The sequence below is a fragment of the Rhipicephalus microplus genome, chromosome 3 (genome assembly GCF_043290135.1).
Source record: "Rhipicephalus microplus isolate Deutch F79 chromosome 3, USDA_Rmic, whole genome shotgun sequence".
NCBI lineage: Eukaryota > Metazoa > Arthropoda > Arachnida > Ixodida > Ixodidae > Rhipicephalus > Rhipicephalus microplus.
This window is the reverse complement of record NC_134702.1, coordinates 47,171,375-47,179,086: the sequence shown is the minus strand read 5'-3', so window position 1 is coordinate 47,179,086 and position 7,712 is coordinate 47,171,375.

Here is a 7,712-nt window from a genome sequence, read left to right as displayed (position 1 = left end):
GGGAATGTTCCAACGTGACGTGGCCCGACGCAACGAACATAGCCAAAGCATCGCATGCGCAGTGATGAGCAAAGGGTTTGCACGTTGTTTTGTCGGAGTTGCAACGGCTGAAGAGTAAGAAAAAAATGGCAGCATACCCACGGGGTGAATCATGGAGAGTGGAGTGAAGCATCCCTCCGTCCGTAGCGATGCTTCACCCCACTCTCCATGATTCTTCGTTCGCGTCCGTTCATGCGTCCGTCTGTGTGACCGTCCATCCGCCCGGCCGTGCGTGCGCCTGTTCGTGCGTCCGCACGTTCATCCATGTGTCCTTCCCTGCGTTCGTCCGTGCATCCTCCCCTGCATCCGTCCATCCGCGCAGCCATCCGTGCGTCCGTCCATGCATCTGTCTGTATGTCCGTTCGTCTATCTCGTCGACACTCCAAGTACCGTCATCTCGCATCTTTTCATCATATATTCCGCATATAGAAGCACCGCCATCCAGCGGACATTCCAAGGACTAAACGAGAGGTGGCACACGCACACTTTCTTACGGTATGCGCTTTGTGTCTACTTCCCACCTTTAACCATCCCGAGTTTATGGTATATACTAGTTCACTGTATTCATGGCACTGTGGCCCAACGTTCGCTAAACCTTTCTAAAACGAAGGAGGTTTGCCCAGAGAGTATAACGTAGCAACCCTTTCTTGTCAGATAGTGCTCATTGTACATGCCAATGGCTTCTAATGGGGAATGAGAGACAGAAGAATTGGGTATTTAGTTAACGCGCACGCTGCGAATTTTTTATTGTTTAACAACGCACAGGAGAAATCTCCCACCGGCACCACTTCGCAGGTCAAAACGTAACACTGGTTACGCACTACGACTAGGGACGAATGGGTGCCGTGGGGTGCCGCTATAAGGAACGTTTTTTTGGAGTTCGGAACGGGAATATTGAACTTCCTTTACTGCCGTTTTAACTCGGGGAAGAAAATTACTTCTCGTAGCACGTAATATGTGAATCTGTTCCATTTTACTGCTTTTTTGCGTTTTTTTTCTCTTTGTTTTCTTGAGTGATTCGTGATCTGTGAGCATATTGGAAGTGCTGTGTGTTACATCCTGCCTATGTTCTCTTGTTTGTACACGCCACGGAAGTGATTTCGTTACACCAGACAGTTGTACTCACCTGAAATGTTGTTGCCGGTTTGCAATAAACTTCCCTGTTTCGCCCCTAAAAGGGCGCTCAATGCGGACGTGTTCAGCGCACCCAGCGCGAAATGCAGCAGGAGCTGTTCGGAGCAAACCGATGCCTGAAGGCGTTAAGGCCTGACCACACGTAGCTGCTGCAGGGCGTCAACGCCTATTTTATTGACTCGGCACCATAGTGTGCGCGTGGCCACGCGAAGCTGCACACTTTCTCTTTCCGTATGGGAGAGGGCTTGGCGCCGCGTCAAAAGACACTCGCTAACGCGCTGCAACGGGTATTCATGTGGTCAGGCCTTAAGGAGTGAGGAGGTACACAGCTTTGCGTAGCCACGCACATTCTCTCACTGCAGGGATAGGATGCAGCGCCACGATATAAAGTCACGCGCTGAAGCGCTGAAACGGCTACGTGTGGTCAGGCTTTTGAGGGCCGTTGCCTCCGTGGGCAGTCAGCCGCCACTGTGTTTTGCCAACGTTCAGCCGCCACATTGTTTTGCCAACGTGACGTCGCCGTGACACGCACGCGTGCGCTACGCTGGAGTATATCGGCCTTTTTAGTATGGTTGAAGCAGCGCGCGTTGCCAGTGGAGGTAAGAACACACAGCGCGGTTGCGAGAATAGCGCTCGTGCTGTGTGTTCTTGTATCAACTAGCCAACTTTCCGCAATTGTGCCACAACTTGCGAAGAATAGTACCAACTAGCCCAACTCTTCATCTTGTCTAGGTATAAGTGCACGAGTGTTCTCGCATTTCGACCCCATGATTATTCGATTATTGTCATCGGGGTTTAAACCCGTGTCTTCAAGACTAGGAATTACAGCATTATGATTGTTAATAACATAAGCCGGGTCCCTGAGTTACCGTCCTCGTTTTTGGATCTACGGTTTTCAAGTAAAAATAGATGGGTAGTTTGCATGAGATCTCGAAAGACGTACATAGGTGCATTTTTACTCACCGTATCAGCTGGCTGTTGATCCATCGTCGAAGTTAGAGTAACAAGAAACACACAGTATTTAAAGCCTACGTAAACATACTCTGCGCATGCGCATAAGAATTTTGCAGTGTATGATATAATAAGGGCATATATGGGCGTAAGTCATGTATACCTACTCGACAGTCAACACCTTTGTCAGAGCATATGCTGTAGAATACTCGTGCGCATGTGCTAACGCACTTTCATGAATGCTTAAAATGCTGTACGCTTTCCGTCGCTCTGTCGTTCAGAAAAAGCCCGGATGCCCATTCTGAAAGCCAGAGAGAAATATTTGCTTAAACGTACGTACTCACGCTTTCTTGATCATTTACCGCCTCCCTCATAGGTTGGCGACGAAACTTCCTTACGTTGCTAGACAATTAAAGACGCTTCAAATCACTGGACCTTGATTCCGGAAAAGAATAATTATATGAAAATATTGCGAAGTATTCAAATGACGAGCGAAGTCCTCTAGTTTACCATATGATAATGCATACATGCTACGCATACTTGCACTGTACTACTAACAGAGCGTCTTCAGCATGCGCTTCTTTGTACAGGTTGCATTATCGTGATAGCAACATTTCATCCCAGCTTTTTCTTTTATTGTCCACAGACTAATCCCCTCGCATCATTTGGCGTCCCCCGTACCGGATGAGCGGAGCTAAGGAGTCATTTGAAGAGGTGGATCAGCCCTGGCTCATGCTGCTACAGTTCCTAAGGCTACCGATTGAACCAGTGTCTCTGCCGTCAGCCATGGAACTGCTGCTTTGTGCGTGACAATCGTGGCCTTTCTCTTCTCCTAAATTTTCTTTCGCTTCCTTCTTTCCTACGTCTTTTTTTTTATCTATGGCCATGCATAATCTGCACTGTAGGTAACGATAGCGTTTGTACGGTTGCTCAACTCAACCGGTCACTGCAACCGCGCGTATTTCGCGCTACGGCTGCGGTTTGACTACGCGAAAACTTATATACATATTACCAAGCGTGTCGACCTGTGTCGTATTGCCGGCAAACCACTGATTCCATAACAAGTTCTATTGTCTGCGTTGTACATGCGACAAAGTGTAGTCTTCAAAGCATACAAGGTGTTTCACTCAACTTGCGCCGACTGTTAAAAAAATAAGCGCATGCGCCAATTGCGCCGAACTCACCCAGCATTGTTCCCATCCATACGACGCAAACCATTATATTGTTACACGACATCTGCAACGAAAAAGCGTCATAGACGATGAAGACGATGAAAGCGACCGTGCTCGTGTTGTTGTTGCTGATGTTCTTCCATATTGGCTTCAGCTGCCTCTGACTCTCCCTGTATATTTTGTAAATATATTTATTGCATTAATTCTCTCACCCCCGTGATATTTGGTGGTGGTGCGGGGTACAACACAATATAACGGAGCTCCGCAGTGGCCGACGCTTGGATTTTTCCACCATGGCAAACCAGGGACCGGCTGCCGCCGAGGCGACTACAACGACAACTGTTGTCCTTCCGCAGCTAAAAGATCCCGGCACGTTCTGTGGCACAGATGATGTCGACCTCGAAGAATGGTTGCCGTTGTACGAACGTACGAGTAAGAATTACCGCTGGGACGAAACTCTTATGTTAGTCAATATCCTGTTCTACTTGAATTGAACGGCAAAAGTGTGGTTCGAGAACCACGAAGATGAAATTGGAAGCTGGGATGCGTGCAAAGAAAAGATGCGCGCCCTTTTCGGCAAGCCTGTGGGCAGAAAGGCAGCGGCCTAGAAGGAGTTGGTATCTCGTGCGCAAACGTCATCAGAGTCCTACGTGACTTACATACAGGACGTGCTTGCCCTTTGCCGAAAAGCAGACAACGGTATGGAAGAAACCGAAAAAGTAGCTCACATATTGAAAGGCATTGCAGATGATGCATTCAACCTTCTCATATGCAAGGACTGCAACACGGTCGAGGCCATCATCAGGCAGTGCCAGCGTTTTGAGGCCGCAAAAAGTCGACGTATCGCCCATAATTTCACTCGACTACCAAACACAGCAGCAACCATGTCTGCGAAGACAGGCCTGTACTAAAGACGCCGTTAACTGCAGAGCACGTGACCAAGATCATCAGACGTGAACTTGTAGCTCTGTCTCCTGCGTCCACGTGCTCCCATGCCTGTGACTCTAGCCCTCAGATGGTGCCACTGGTACATGCCATTGTGCGACAAGAGCTTTCCAATGCTGGACTGGCCTCCGAGTGCACTACAGCTCCCTCTCAGCCGATCAGCCCTCGTCGACCCCCTGTTTCGTATGCCCAAAGCCAAAACCTTCCGGCGCGCCCTCGCAATCCAGCCGAGTGGAGGGACTGCTGACGATCGCCCGATTTGTTTCAACTGCCACCGTATCGGACACGTGGCCCGCCATTGTAACACCCGGTGGTATTGGCATCAGGCATCCTACGGGTACAACCATCGGCCAGAGAGGTATCATGGACGCTTTCAAACTTACTGGGAGTCACCTCAGGCCACCAGTGAAGACGTTCCTTCTATGCCGCCATATCGTCGTCGCTCTCCATCTCCGCATGCTCACCAGTCCCGTTCACCGCTCTCCCGTCGCCCGTCGTCTCGCTCGCCCCAATTTTGCCGACCAACGTCGCCGACTGACCACCTGCCGCGGGAAAACTAGATGATGCAGCTCCCGGAGGTGATGCTGCATCGACCACTTGCCCGCCAAATTCTCTGACCATGCTGCCGACTCGACGCAACCTTATTGACGTTGAAGTAGATGACACACCCGTTGTTGCACTTGTGCACACAGGGGCTCACATATCAGTGATGAATTCAGAACTTCGTTGCCGCCTTAGGAAAGTTTTAACGCCACCCACAGTGCCACTCATCTAGGTCGCCGACGGCGGCACGTTTCCCGTGCTTGGAATGTGCTCCGCGCGTATAAGTGTGGCTGATCGCTCCACGACAGTGCTATTTGCTGTGTTCGAGAAATGTTCCCATGAACTTATCCTCAGCATGGACTTTTTATCCGCCCACTCTGCCCTTATTGATTGTGGAACCGGCATGCTTCAACTTGATTTACCGTGCTACCATGACGAACCAACACCAGCTCAACCCCGTCTGTGTTCTGCAGATCACGTTCGCCTAGCACCTCAAGCCGTTACTTACGTGAACCTGAGATCTTTCCCTCCTGTTCCCGATGGTGACTACATGCTGACACCTATTGCTGACGTTCTGCTGGCCAAAAATGTTGCCATGCCTCACACACTTTTGGCAGTCACGGGAAATACATCATTTCTTCCGATCCTAAACTTCAGCTAGTGCGCTCAAGTTATCCCATATGGTATGACTTTGGCAAAAGTTTCTTCTATAGATGCTGCCATTTCGGCGTTCTTTGCCGATTCTTCTTCGTCCTCTGTTCTGTTCTCATCCTCGAAGAGCGCAGCGGATGCCACCATCGACAAGATGATCGCTCCGGACCTTCTTACAGCACAGACAGCTGACATCCGGCACCTGATGAAATCCTACTAACACATCTTTGATTTTGATGACCGCCCTTTGGGTCAGACATCCTTTGTAACTCATAGAATTAACAGTGGAGACGCCAGCCCCATCTGACGACGTTCTTATCGCGTGTCTAATGCTGAGCGACAAGTTATCCAGCGCGAAGTTGAAGAAATGCTCACAAAAGACGTCATCGAACCTTCCTGCAGTACATGGGCATCGCCGGTCTTGCTAGTCAAGAAGAAGAATGGCAGCTGGCGCTTCTGCGTAGACTACCGTCACTTAAACAAAGTAACACGTAAGGACGTGTATCCACTGCCGCGGATTGACGATGCTCTCGACTGCCTACATGGGTCTGCCTACTTTTCATCTATCGACTTGCGATCAGGATACTGGCAGATTTCTGTCGATCATCGAGACCGTGAGAAAACCACATTCATCACACCAGATGGACTTTTACAGTTCAAGGTTATGCCATTCGGATTGTGTAATGCGCAAGCTACATTTGAAAGGATGATGGACTCTCTCCTGCGCGGATACAAATGGACCACGTGCCTTTGCTATCTCGATGACGTCATCGTATTTTAACCTACATTCGAAAGCCACCTTAGCCGCCTAACGGCTGTTCTTGAGGTTTTCCGGAAAGCAGGACTTCAGCTCAACTCTTCCAAATGTCGCTTTGGCCGTCGGGAAATCACTGTGCTGGGCCACCTTGTCACTGCTCGAGGCGTGCAACCTGATCCTGACAAAATTCGAGTTGTCAAAGATTTTCCCATACCACGTTTCGCAAAAGATGTACGGAGTTTTATCGGCCTTTGTTCTTACTTTCGACGTTTCGTGAAGAATTTTGCTGACATTGCCCAACCACTTACGGAGCTACTGAAGAAGGACATGCCTTTTTGTTGGGGTAATGACCAAGCAACAGCCTTCAGCACCCTTACAACATTACTTACTTCCCCACCCATCTTGGCCCATTTCGACCCGTCAGCCCATATTGAAGTTCGTACCGATGCCAGCGGACATGAAATTGGTGCTGTTCTCGCCCAGCGGCAACGAGGACAGGATCGCGTCATTGCTTATGCCAGTCGCCTCTTTGCTCCTTCGGAGAGCAAGTTTTTCATTACAGAGCGTGAGTGCCTCGCACTAATCTGGGCAGTCGGAAAATTTCAACCATACTTGTTTGGCCGCACCTTTTCAGTAATTAGAGATCGCCATGCCTTGTGCTGGCAGTCGTCCCTTAAAGATCCAACTGGACGACTTGGCCGTTGGGCCTTGAAACTACAAGAATACAGCTTCGACGTGGCATACAAATCTGGCCAAATGCACCAAGATGCCGACTGTCTATTCCGTCACTCCGTGGACCCACCTGACCTTTCAGCACATGATTATGACACTTGTGTCTTCGCCATGTCGACTTTCACCGACATACGCAAGGAACAGCTCAGCGATGTCCACTTGTGGTCTATCATGCAGAGTCTACGTTTGCCCCACGTAGACCCGTCGCTACACTTGTTCGTTCTACGCGATGGCATTCTTTACCGACGCTAATAGCTCTGGTCCAGCACCGAGGGATCAGAGCTACTACTCGTAGTTCCTGCGACACTCCGTTCTGCTGTAGTTGAACAGCTTCACCTCGCCCTAACCGCGGGACATCTCGGGGTCACGCGCACGTACGATCGCGTGCTGCGTAGATTCTTCTGGCCAGGCCTTTACCGTTCTGTGCGCCGATACGTTGCTGTATGTGAGTCCTGCCAGCGCTCCAAACATTCCACCTTGCCACCAACTGGTGCGCTCCAACCAATAGACATACCCACCGTTCCCTTCTACCGTGTCGGTCTTGAACTCGTTGGACCATTCCCTACTTCTCTCACTGGAAACAAGTGGATAGCCGTAGCGACTGATAACGCCACAAGATACGCTATCACACGAGTGCTACCGACAAGCTGTACCACTGACGTCGCGGACTTCTTGCTTCATGACGTAATTCTTCACCATGGCGCTCCTCGACAGCTGCTGACTGATCGTGGTCGCTCATTTCTTTCAAAAGTAGTAAGTGACATCCTTCGCTCGTGTTCTACGCGTCA